This window comes from Schistocerca cancellata, chromosome 4 (assembly GCF_023864275.1).
Source record: "Schistocerca cancellata isolate TAMUIC-IGC-003103 chromosome 4, iqSchCanc2.1, whole genome shotgun sequence".
NCBI classification, from domain to species: domain Eukaryota; kingdom Metazoa; phylum Arthropoda; class Insecta; order Orthoptera; family Acrididae; genus Schistocerca; species Schistocerca cancellata.
Genome location: NC_064629.1, coordinates 528129019 through 528142912, shown reverse-complemented (window position 1 = coordinate 528142912; position 13894 = coordinate 528129019).

The window sequence follows — 13894 nt, the reverse complement described above, 5'->3', positions numbered from 1 at the left end:
AAGTGAGCGGCAACTTCTCAGTTATCAGAGCCATATGGCCTGCCGCCTCCTCTTCACCACCGAACAAGTTCTAGTTGCTGTTGTGTGTGTGTGTGTGTGTGTGTGTGTGTGTGTATGTGTGTGTGTGAATTTTATGATATGCTTTTAATAATGTCGAGATGATACAATGTGGGGAAAGGACATACTGCGATTCAAGGCAAAACTAGAGCGTCCTGTACATGCTGCTGATGCTAGAATTGTGTCAGTTCTCACATCGTCTTCGACCTTCCATTTCCATAATGCTTATGTGTTCATTGCTTCCCAGATACTATCGATCTTTTCCCTCTAGAATTCTCCATCACGTTGCCTTATGTGCTCATTTCATATCCGGATTCTTCATCAACTCGATCATAACTTCTAAGACGGTACACGTTGTTTTTTCTGTGCTTAACTATAATTTTGTTAAATGATTTCATGGGTATCAAGTATTCGTCGAAATAATTCCGTCTCTGTTTGACAGTTTTATTTGTTGAGTTTTATGCATTGTTTGTCAGTAACATTATGTTTATCGTGAATATACTGTATAAATTAACGCTGGCAGTTTCACATCCGTGTTTTTCCCGTTCACGTATTACATGGCTTTCTTTTATGCTAGTTACATTGTGTTTTTACATACAAGAATGTTCTGTGGGTCACTAAAATACAGAAAGTAATGTGCAATGTCTCTAGGCCATTTGTTGAAAATTTAACAGACATTCGCTTGCAATTTAAAGTTCTATACACAATTTCGATAGAATATGAGCAGCGTTTATGAGTTTGCAGCAATTTTTTTTATTCATTTTCGAGAATGCAGCTGTGTGTATGCGTGCGACAGCTGCTTTACGGGAAGAATTTAAAATTGGATCATGTCATTTGATTCTTGTCTGGTGATATTTCTGACAATTTTGTGTAATCTACAAATGAAAAGAAAATAGGGACATATGTGGGTCAATTTGTTACGGTTTTGTTTGATGTTTATCTGTAACCGAATACAAAATATCTACGTATCGGACAATTTGTTCGAACTTGACTGTAGCATGTCAATGCATGGGGGCAGAGTATCATGAAGTCTTCACTGTGTGACAGGATAAGTTAGCATCATTGGTAGAAGATGATAAATGTTCTGCACCACAAGATAAAAGCTGTTTTTAAGCTAGCGTGAAGTCGCTATAATGCATGACTGACTCTGAAAATTAGTTGAAAATGGGTAGTTAAAAGCACAGCAACCCTTGTTTCTTACGTATTTGAATACTGCTAGTATTTTGAATATGTTAGCTTTATCAGCAGAAGATGGCGAGTGGTTTGTACTGCAAGGCAAGGTTTTTCATACCCTAGCATGAAGCCACTGGAATGTTTGACGGACTCTGAAAATAGTTTGAAAGTGGGTAGTTGGAAATATGGAGTTACTATTACATTTGTAGCTCGTCTCAGTTTCAATTAAACGTCGATGAAATGCTAATAGCTTCCGAACTATCGGCTGCAGGAGCATTAAACTTTGGATCTGGGAGTATTTATTCAGCCTGAATATGAATCTACAATGGTAATTTATTATACAACATCATAGAACACAATTTTGTTAGTAGGCTACTGGTTTTTTCAGCAGGGTAGTAGTCTCGCGAGGTGTGTCTTATCATGAGTCACCTAAAGCTGACACAAAAACGGTCTGGCTGCTGGTCCTGAGTTAACTAGGCCATTGCAGAGATGTATGCTATCTAATCCTAAGTTAGCCAAGGTCTTCGCAAGAGCTTTAGCTTTCGCTCAAAGTTCCAGCTGCACTCTGGAGAAGTGTGCATAATACCTTTGTCCGGTATGTGTGTGTGTGTGTGTGTGTGTGTGTGTGTGTGTGTGTGTGTGTGTGTGTGTGCGCTCGCACGCTGCTGTGAAAAATGTGTAAGTTATTTTTTAACGGCAACCAAAATACTGTGCTGTGATTGGCCGTTTTCTCTTACGGCCGATATTTTGAGTTCGCGCCATTGCGACATCTTGTAATAGAGGCAAGGCTTGTGACATCATGATTATGAAGTCGTAGAAAGGAGGCAAGGCTGAGGACGTCATGTGTGACGTTATGCTTTAAAGGTAATTGACCGCGCATGATGTAACCAGGGTTCAAGACTGGTCAAAGTACGCTGGAGGTCCCATAGTGGTTTTGCTAAAACAGAGTAAAGTTAGAACCTAGGTAAGTAACAGCTGCTCTTACGTTCTCAATAATCGACTGAGTTCTTACAGTGTGCCAAGCGAGCTCTTTAGAATCACAACACTACAGAGCTTTAATGTACAACTGCAGGTCAGTCGAAACACCTTTACGCGACTGTTGCACCATCCTTACGAGCCAGGCCTGAGAGGGTTGATCAGCCCTAGACCCTCCAGTGCTGCATTTACTGTCTTTCATTACTACCTACAATGATACGTCATCCATTGGATCTCTGGCTGGGTTTTGCTCTCAGTTTCTTTCGGAACTATGTACTGATTGCTCACCGACGAAATTATGGCCTTTTTTATGTTATCATTTGCATTCGGACTTAAGTAAGGGATTCTCCACGATACCACCCACAAATACTTGTATCAGTATTAGAATTGCACAAGATATTACGAATTTCGACCCAGTGAACTGTATAGAGCATGTAGACATTATCTGTGGTAATCAGCATGGATTTCCAAAACACCAATCATGCGAAACCTGTCACGTACTCTTCACACATCCTATTGTGAAAACTGAATACTGGTACCGATAGGTATTATGTTCTTCTGTACTTATGAAAATTTATCGTTTCTCGTTTCATGCCGGTTATGGCTGGGGTATGTATTTGTAAGCTTTTGACTCCAAGTTTCAGTCTGGACTGGGGAGTTCTTGTTCAGGCAGCAGAGTGGACGAAGATCGGTAGCGTACAAGAAAGTGTGATAGGTTCATCACTGCACAGATTATGTAGTAATGAAGTGACTCTTGATGATAGATGCATTCTCAGACTTTTTGTAGATGTTGAAGTTTTACCTGGTAAAAACTGTATTAATACCCATTTAGATGTTACTAAACTATCAAAACGGTTACGAAAGAAATCGCTAATTTAATATTTGTTTTGTCTAGATTTGCATACCGCATGAGATCAATATTAAGGTGAACTAAAATAATTCAAATGGCTCTAAGCACTATGGGACTTAACATCTGAGGTCATCAGTCCCCTAGAGTTAGAACTACTTAAACCTACTTTCACCAGTTGCGACATAGTCGCACACATCCATGCCCGAGACACGATTCGAATCTGCGACTGTAGCAGCAGCGCGGTTCCGGAATAAAGCGCCTACAACCGCTCGGCCAAGGTGAACTAGCAGGACACTTCGACGTGTACGAAGAAGGGACTGCGAGTGGTCACAGGATTGTCTGAATGGGGGCACAGTGTACCAGCAGCACTGAAAAATCTAGATTCACAGACAAGTAGTACAGTATTTATGGTGGAGTCTACCAGAAAACCTAAGTCCCTAAATATAGTTCCTATAGTGACTGTGTGAATAAAATTCGACAAAAATAAGTTTGCAGATGTATATATAAGAACATTTCCAAAACTATATTGCCTAGTAACTTAAGGCTAAATTTTAGTATATAGGACAATAAAAGGGAGGTGTGTCGTATAGACAAGAACTATCTTGTTCCGTAGCAGCTATTATCTACAGGTTGGAGAAACGCAGTGGCAAACCGCTCATCGCGATCTTCTTATGAATACATTATGGACTAACGTTAGTTGATACGATTTCCTTTCTTACGCGTGGGAATAGGATGGATATTAAAACAAGTAATATTTAGTTTTCCATTACCAAACCACCCTTGTTGACTGGTGCATTGTAGTTAAACATTGCTGCTAACGACTGGTGTATTTCTGCTAGGCCACGTACACGCAACATCCATACCTGCCAGCCGGTCGAGGTGGCCGAGCGGTACTAGGCGCTACAGTCTGGAACCGCGCGACCGCTACGGTCGCAGGTTCGATTCCTGCCTCGGGCAAGGATGTGTGTGATGTCCTTTGGTTAGTTAGGTTTAAGTAGTTCTACGTTCTAGGGGACTTATGACCTTAGAAGTTAAGTCCCATAGTGCTCAGAGCCATTTGAACCATACCTGCCATCCCATGTGACGCCACTAGTTCTCGACACCACATACCACCCACTCACTGCCTGCTAATGAAGTGCACTAACGTACCTGAGTAAAGTCCACCTGCCAATTTCCTGTTTTCCTCGAAGTAATAACAAACACCCAGCAAATCGATCCTGCGGTTATTGTCAACAGAATGAGCATATTATTGTTTTCTTTTTCATCTTGGTATGTGATTGAAAGAGGTTATTTGTTTAACAATAAGTTATTGAGTAATGCTGTAACGAGAAAAATAAGTCACTTTAGCCGTGGCCCAAAACAGTGGTAATAAAGACAAGTACGAGTATAATGTACTTCAAGAGGACAGCCATTGTGCTAGAGGCACAGCTCATTGTCCTTTGGAACTAAAGAGCGATTCTGTTCGCTGATTTCATGGGATGCTTTATAACCACCTTCCGCAATGCTCTACGATTCATGTATGTCAGTACGTGAAGTCTGCTTGGTCTTGGTATAACTGTGGCTTTTTCTTCTTGTTTCCACTTCACAACCACATCATCAACAATTGACTTTGGCCGCTTTAGAAGGGTTGAAATGTGTGTGATTTATCTGATATTCAAGTGATAGGCAATACCTAGTTCACGTTAGAGGTCACTGAGCTCTTCCGACCGACCCATTCTGCTTTTACTGATTCTCTACTGACAACACGACACTCCCCACCTCCTTTTATACCCTGCGGGTTCTCCTCTCATGGCATCTGGTGGTCAATTCCGTATTACATAAGGAGGTCCAGACACTTTTGATGAGACAGCATACGAGTATATAGCTATTAAAGAGTATTAATACTTAAACTAGCATCCCAAAGACTTTTAGCAAAGTCCGCTACTTAAATTGCTTTATAGTGTGGCGTTAACAGTTCATACCAGAACACATTTGTCTTCTCGCTCATAGTGTGCAGTCTTAACTACGTTATTCCCCCCGTCATCTGAATAACTAAAGCTGAAACAATCTATAGTCTCTGAAGGTCACAGCCTTAACGCATCCTGAGAAATGGCTTTACTCAGGAAGAAAAGGTATATAATATACGTGTGACTTCCATTATATATGCCACAGAGCAGTAACATTTTTATTTGTCGTTGAACTGAGAATAAGATGAAATAGCAATAACTGTGTGCATCCGTTAACTGCAACAACCAAGCAAGTTTGCACTGATGTGCGTCACAGTTCTCATGCGTTACTAAGTGGGAACCGGTTAACAATAGGTAGCTGCGCATCAGCACGCAGTTAACTTCACAAAGGAATGCTTGTTATTCCACGACCTGAATAATCAATTACGTGTTTTGTTTATCTCGTCTATTGTTCAAAACGTCTCCACACTATTTGTCATCTTTATTTTCAAGGTAGGAAGTCCTGTTGCTATCTTGGGCAGTAGAACAGGAGGGTTAACACAGTAGAACAAAGACGGTGAAGAAACTCAGCTGTGTCCTATTCAAAGACACTTACATAACAATTTTGTTTGTGTGGCCATCTTCCGCAACAAGTATATAAATATTTGTTTTGTAAATAAAGCTGCCTTTTCCTGCTGCTAGTTACTTTATTTATCCCATACGCGTTTCGCCTTCTCCTGTTATAAGGCATCATCATTAGGATAATTTGCTGATATGCGTTTCCTCTTATCTGGTCTGGAGGTCGCACAACCACTTTTATCACTGCCATATAATCACATCTTTCTGTTCTCGCCTTCCACACATTGTTCACCATGTTTCTCACTCTTTTTGTGGTGGAAAATTGTTCTTTTGTCACTCGATACAACTATTTCGTCGTATTATTATGTTGGACAGTCTTATTTTATTAATACTTTTTGCAAACGTTATTCTATTATTTACGATGTGAAAAACAGTGAACGACGAAATAGTTGTATCGAGTGACAATAGAACAATTGTCCACCACAAAAAGAGTGAGAAACATGATGAGCAGTCTGTGGAAGGCGAGAACACAATGATGTGATTATATGGCAGTGATAAAAGTGGTAGTGCGACCTCCAGACCAGATGTGAGGAAACGCAGATCAGCAAATCATACCACTGATGATGCCTTAGAACAGGAGAAGACGAAACGCGTATGGGATAAATAAAGTAACTAGCAGCAGGAAAAGGCAGCTTTATTTACAAATCAAACACTTACGTAAAGTGTCTTGGCAAAACCACATAACGTCTAAATGCGGGAGGCTGGAATGTTAGTCCTTCAGTAAGACCATGGTCTACGTATACATTACTGCAGGTCTATAAAAATCCTTAGTTATCTCCTTTAGTTTGCTACCATGCATTAATTGAGAACTTGATACCATACGAAATGTGTTGCACACAGTACTTACTCTCTCAGTTTCCTGGTTTTCTTTTGTTTTTTCGCTTGATTTGGCATTCAAAGAATCTGAAGGGCATGACCGGGAAGAAGCATAATCTGCACTGCTCATTTCCTCAGAAACACGCGTTTGTAGAATTATGGTTTATCATATACATAAGAAAAGTCCCGTTTATGTAAGTGGACTTATTTGTATGTACGAAACCTTTTTTTTCGCGAGTATCGACGCATTAAAGGAATACGGAGTGGTTCTCTTTCCGCACCGGGATAGAAGACCATTATTCGTAATTTCGAATCAACTGGCGATTTGGTAAGTGCACCTGGGAGAGTCTTACGGCCAACTGCGCCACAAATTGTTGATGGATCTGCTCTTGTAATGGCTGAGAATGCTGGACGTAATGTCGGCTCTTCAAGCATTAGATGAGTTGTGTCACGACAACTGAACATTTCATAGTCCACTATTCGAAAAATGCATCAGTAGAGCAATGCCTAGTGCGGGTCCAGGCTGACGCAGAAACAAATGGTCGTCATACTGAACAACGTTTGTAACCTGCAACATAAACATGGTTCACAATTAACAAATGCTGCCCTTTCACGTCGAAATAAAATTGTGTTTTCATTTAAATGGTTTATTTCGTTATTTCTCTTCCGCATGTCCTTGCAAATGTTACCACAAAGTTTCGTTGCCCTACGATCACTCGGTTTTTATGGAGGCATTCTCAACTAGCGAAAGCTTAATTATGATTCTCCCTTTATTATTACTTGTTTTCATTCTAAGGTGGACATCGACTGCTCTGTCTGTGCAGCAATGTTCGTTCCACTGGTTCAAAATACAATGCTGCTGAACCTAGCACAACATACACTTCCGCCTACGAACTTGTCGCATGTACGTGTAAATAAGAAGGTTGGTGATACGACTGGAACCGCTGCCTACATCTCGGCAGGGCCGCTGACATGTCTTCACTTGTTCTCGCCTTCAACGCAGGTTTTTTGTTGAGATCACAAACGTCTGCATACATACTTTCTAGACCTTAAAACATTTCTATGTGTAACTTTCCGTAAGCCTGTGCAGTAGCTCCAACTTTTATACATTCCGGAGGAACGTATAGTACGCGTGCGATGTACACTACTGGTCATTAAAACTGCTACACCAGGAAGATGACGTGCTACAGACGCAAAATTTAACCGACAGGAAGAAGATGCTGTAATATGCAAATGATTAGCTTTTCAGAGCATTCACACAAGGTTGGCGCCGGTGGCGACACCTACAACGTGCTGACATGAGGAAAGTATGCAACCGATTTCTCATACACAAACAGCAGTTGACCGGCGTTGCGCCGGCCGGAGTGGCCGAGCGGTTCTAGGCGCTACAGTCTGGAACCGCGCGACCGGTACGGTCGCAGGTTCGAATCCTGCCTCGGGCATGTATGTGTGTGATGTCCTTAGATTAGTTAGGTTTAAGTAGTTCTAAGTTCTAGGGGACTGACGACCACAGCAGTTAAGTCCCATAGTGCTCAGAGCCATGTGAACCATTTGAACCGGCGTTGCCTGGTGAAACTTTGTTGTGATGCCTCGTGTAAGGAGGAGAAATGCGTACCATCACGTTTCCGACTTTGATAAAGGTCGGATTATAGCCTGTCGCGATTGCGGTTTATCGTATCACGACATTGCTGCTCGCGTTGGTCGAGATCCAATGACTGTTAGCAAAATATGGAATCGGTGGGTTCAGGAGGGTAATACGAAACGCCGTGCTGGATCCCAACGGCCTCGTATCGATAGCAGTCAAGATGACAAGCAGCTTATCCGCATGGCTGTAACGGATCGTGCAGCCACGTCTCGATCCCTTGAGTCAACAGATGGGGACGTTTGCAAGACAACAACCATCTGCACGAACAGTTCGACGACGTCTGCAGCAGCATGGACTATCAGCTCGGAGACCATGGCTGCAGTTACCCTTGACGCTGCATCACAGGCAGGAGCGCCTGTGATGGTGTATTTTACGACGGACCTGGGTGCACGAATGGCAAAACGTCATTTTTTCTGTTTACAGCATCATGATGGTCGCATCCGTGTTTGGCGACATCGCTGTGAACGCACATTGGTAGCGTGTATTCGTCGTCGCCATACTGGCGTATCACCCGGCGTGATGGTATGGAGTGCCATTGGTTACACGTCTCGGTCACCTCTTGTTCGCATTGACGGCACTTTGAATAGTGGACGTTACATTTCAGATGTGTTACGACCCGTGGCTCTACCCTTCATTCGATCCCTGCGGAACCCTACATTTCAGCAGGATAATGCACGACCGCATGTAGCAGGTCCTGCACGGGCCTTTATGGATACAGAAAATGTTCGACTGCTGTCCTGGCTAGCATATTCTTCAGATCTCTTACCAATTGAAAACGCCTGGTCAATGGTGGCCGAGCAACTGGCTCGTCACAATACGCCAGTCACTACTCTTGATGAACTGTGGTATCGTTTTGAAGCTGCATGGGCAGCTGTACCTGTACACGCCATTCAAGCTCTGTTTGACTCAATGCCCAAGAGTATCAAGGCCGTTATTACGGCCAGAGGTGGTTGTTCTGGGTACTGATTTCTCAGAATCTATGCACCCAAATTGAGTGAAAATGTAATCACAGTTAATAGCCAGTAGGGTACTACTCAATTACAGAGTTGAACGATCTGATAAAACGTGTAACAACATAAAGACTTTAATGTAGAGGGAGATAGTGCTGCGAGTTTATACACTACAATCGAAGGACCTCCCACCCCTCTCCCCACCACCACCCCACCAACCTCCGCCATCAAAAACATAGACGCAGCAAACCATTCCCGTAAACATAGGTTTGCAAACAAGGCGTTTGTGAGGTAATTGTGAATTTGTGGTTACTGGACGCCACTGACTTCAGTAGAAAATATTCTCCAGTTAGTAAAAATGTATTTATAAGAAAAACTTCTCGATTGAGGCCTCATCTAATGTGTCTGAAATTAAACCCATGCCCCATGGTTAGGAAATATGGTTCAAGTACTATCCTTGGTCGAGCTGGCCGTGAATAGAGACTTCAGTCCACTCTTAATGTAAATTCAACAGCATTTTCAATACTAGGCTGACAAGTTTTCTCCTCTCTCTCATATTTATGAGTACCCTAAGACGTTACTGCTACTCTTCTTGCAAAGCTATACTCTTCAAGACGTGAACTTGAACAGCAGGACGGGGAGCATCATTATTCTGGTAGAACATCAAAAATATATGAGTGTGTGCTGGAACATAATGCCTCAGAATATTTCATGTAAAAACTCTTAAAGTTGCTAAGATAAAGCAAACGTTATTACCGTTTTGCATCGTTATCCTTCACGTTTACTTATTTGCTGCCCTTTGTCGCTAGAAGGCACTGAATTGAAGATCGTAACATGGCGGTGTGTAACGTAACTATGTCGGTGTGTGAGAAACCGGGTGTTGTAATCGAGTTTCGAATTCGAAGAGTTCGTCCACACGTGGAGGATCCTCTCCTTCAGCATGACAATGCCGGACCACAAACGAGCGCTCCGGCTTTACAACAATCCGACGCCTTTGTTTCAGTGTCATCGATTACCCTCCATACAGTCCCTACTTGGTCTCATCCGATTTTCATTTGTTTCCAGAACTTCAAGAATACCTTAGAGAATTTCACTTTGATAGTGATGAAACGGTGCAAGCAGAGGTGAGATCGTGACTCCGTCAACAAAGTCACTGTGTAGAGAAATAAGTCTGTAGGCATGAAGAATAACGTTAACAGCATTTGTTTCGCTAGGAAAAGCTTTAAGAATTTTCACGGGAGACGTTACTTCTCAGCACGCCCTGGTAAAAGAGGTCTATTTTTCATCGATAGTTCAAACGTACAGCAAATAATTGTACCCCTTCGGACATACACGGGTAGCAGGGGTTGTGTGGCGTGGGCTGGGCGGTTTTTTAGGTTAGATGGCCTCGGGCAAGTACAGAAAGGGCAACAGCCTCAACGGGTGCGGGGCAAAGTCAGGACATGCGGGGACCAAGCAGCAATCGGTATTGTAATTGTAAACTGTCGAGGCTGCGTTGGTAAAGTACCGGAACTTCAAGCGCTGATAGAAAGCACCGAAGCTGAAATCGTTATAGGTACAGAAAGCTGGCTGAAGCCAGAGATAAATTCTGCCGAAATTTTTACAAATGTACAGACGGTGTTTAGAAAGGATAGATTGCATGCAACCGGTAGTGGAGTGTTCGTTGCTGTTAGTAGTAGTTTATCCTGTAGTGAAGTAGAAGTGGATAGTTCCTGTGAATTATTATGGGTGGAGGTTACACTCAACAACCGAGCTAGGTTAATAATTGGCTCCTTTTACCGACCCCCCGACTCAGCAGCATTAGTGGCAGAACAACTGAGAGAAAATTTTGAATACATTTCACATAAATTTTCTCAGCAAGTTATAGTCTTAGGTGGAGATTTCAATTTACCAGATATAGACTGGGACACTCAGATGTTTAGGACGGGTGGTAGGGACAGAGCATCGAGTGACATTATACTGAGTGCACTATCCGAAAATTACCTCGAGCAATTAAACAGAGAACCGACTCGTGGAGATAACATCTTGGACCTACTGATAACAAACAGACCCGAACTTTTCGACTCTGTAAGCGCAGAACAGGGAATCAGTGATCATAAGGCCGTTGCAGCATCCCTGAATATGGAAGTTAATAGGAATATAAAAAAGGGAGGAAGGTTTATCTGTTTAGCAAGAGTAATAGAAGGCAGATTTCAGACTACCTAACAGATCAAAACGAAAATTTCTGTTCCGACACTGACAATGTTGAGTGTTTATGGAAAAAGTTCAAGGCAATCGTAAAATGCGTTTTAGACAGGTACGTGCCGAGTAAAACTGTGAGGGACGGGAAAAACCCACCGTGGTACAACAACAAAGTTAGGAAATTACTGCGAAAGCAAAGAGAGCTTTACTCCAAATTTAAACGCAGCCAAAACCTCTCAGACAAACAGAAGCTAAACGATGTCAAAGTTCGCGTAAGGAGGGCTATGCGTGAAGCGTTTAGTGAATTCGAAAGTAAAATACTAGGTACCGACTTGACAGAAAATCCTAGGAAGTTCTGGTCTTACGTTAAATCAGTAAGTGGCTCGAAACAGCATGTCCAGGCACTCCGGGATGATGATGGCATTGAAACAGAGGATGACAAGCGTAAAGCTGAAATACTAAACACCTTTTTCCGAAGCTGTTTTACAGAGGAAGACCGCACTGCAGTTCCTTCTCTAAATCCTCGCACAAACGAAAAAAAAGCTGACATCGAAATAAGTGTCCAAGGAATAGAAAAGCAACTGGAATCACTCAACAGAGGAAAGTCCACTGGACCTGATGGGATACCAATTCGATTCTACACAGAGTACGCGAAAGAACTTGCCCCCCTTCTAACAGCCGTGTACCGCAAGTCTCTAGAGGAACGGAAGGTTCCAAATGATTGGAAAAGAGCACAGGTAGTCCCAGTCTTCAAGAAGGGTCGTCGAGCAGATGCGCAAAACTATAGACCTAAATCTCTGACGTCGATCTGTTGTAGAATTTTAGAACATGTTTTTTGCTCGAGTATCATGTCGTTTTTGGAAACCCAGAATCTACTATGTAGGAATCAACATGGATTCCGGAAACAGCGATCGTATGAGACCCAACTCGCTCTATTTGTTCATGAGACCCAGAAAATATTATATACAGGCTCCCAGGTAGATGCTATTTTTCTTGACTTCCGGAAGGCGTTCGATACAGTTCCGCACTGTCGCCTGATAAACAAAGTAAGAGCCTACGGAATATCAGACCAGCTGTGTGGCTGGATTGAAGAGTTTTTAGCAAACAGAACACAGCATGTTGTTATCAACGGAGAGACGTCTACAGACGTTAAAGTAACCTCTGGCGTGCCACAGGGGAGTGTTATGGGACCATTGCTTTTCACAATATATATAAATGACCTAGTAGATAGTGTCGGAAGTTCCATGCGGCTTTTCGCGGATGATGCTATAGTATACAGAGAAGTTGCAGCATTAGAAAATTGTAGCGAAATGCAGGAAGATCTGCAGCAGATAGGCACTTGGTGCAGGGAGTGGCAACTGACCCTTAACATAGACAAATGTAATGTATTGAGAATACATAGAAAGAAGGATCCTTTATTGTATGATTATATGATAGCGGAACAAACACTGGTAGCAGTTACTTTTGTAAAATATCTGGGAGTATGCGTGCGGAACGATTTGAAGTGGAATTATCATATAAAATTAATTGTTGGTAAGGCGGGTACCAGGTTGAGATTCATTGGGAGAGTCCTTAGAAAATGTAGTCCAACGACAAAGGAGGTGGCTTACAAAACACTCGTTCGACCTATACTTGAGTATTGCTCATCAGTGTGGGATCCGCACCAGATCGGGTTGACGGAGGAGATAGAGAAGATCCAAAGAAGAGCGGCGCGTTTCGTCACAGGGTTATTTGGTAACCGTGATAGCGTTACGGAGATGTTTAACAAACTCAAGTGGCAGACTCTGCAAGAGAGGCGCTCTGCATCGCGGTGTAGCTTGCTCGCCAGGTTTCGAGAGGGTGCGTTTCTGGATGAGGTATCGAATATATTGCTTCCCCCTACTTATACCTCCAGAGGAGATCACGAATGTAAAATTAGAGAGATTAGAGCGCGCACAGAGGCTTTCAGACAGTCGTTCTTCCCGCGAACCATACGCGACTGGAACAGGAAAGGGATGTAATGACAGTGGCACGTAAAGTGCCCTCCACCACACACCGTTGGGTGGCTTGCGGAGTATAAATGTAGATGTAGATAAGAAAGAGAATCATCGGCCCTTTGTATGCAAGCGTGACGATGTTATTCAACTTGATGGAGAGACTATGCTATCGAAGCAGAACTGAGAGCACAGGTTGCAACCTGTTGCAGTTCATTGCCCACAATGGAACAAATGATGCCCATCGCCAGGGCTACGAGATCATATCTATGTTTTTAAATGGCTCTTTCGGGTAGAGAAACTAAAACAACCAGCTTTGCTTGCGATGCTTTAACGAAGCTGTACCATTGTTCCTACAAATGAATGCGGTCTTTGGATTTTGAGTCGATTGGAAGGTATGAGCCGAGAACTTCCGCACTGGATGCGACTTCCGAGACTTGAGACACAGGGTTGAGAGCTGCAGGATCTACGTAATGGGCGAAATACACTAAGGTGACAAATGTCGTGGGATAGAGAGGTGCACACACCGGGTGTCCCATTTACCTTGACCACCCTAAATAACTGTTGGTCTAGATGCAAATTACAGAATGTTTCAAGCAAATGTTCTTTAGCCGTCAGGGGGACATCAATTAGCATGATTGCCTTGGTTGTAGCCTTGTTTTTTACAACGATATGAACAGCGGTATGACTTTTTTTAATGGCACCCTGTA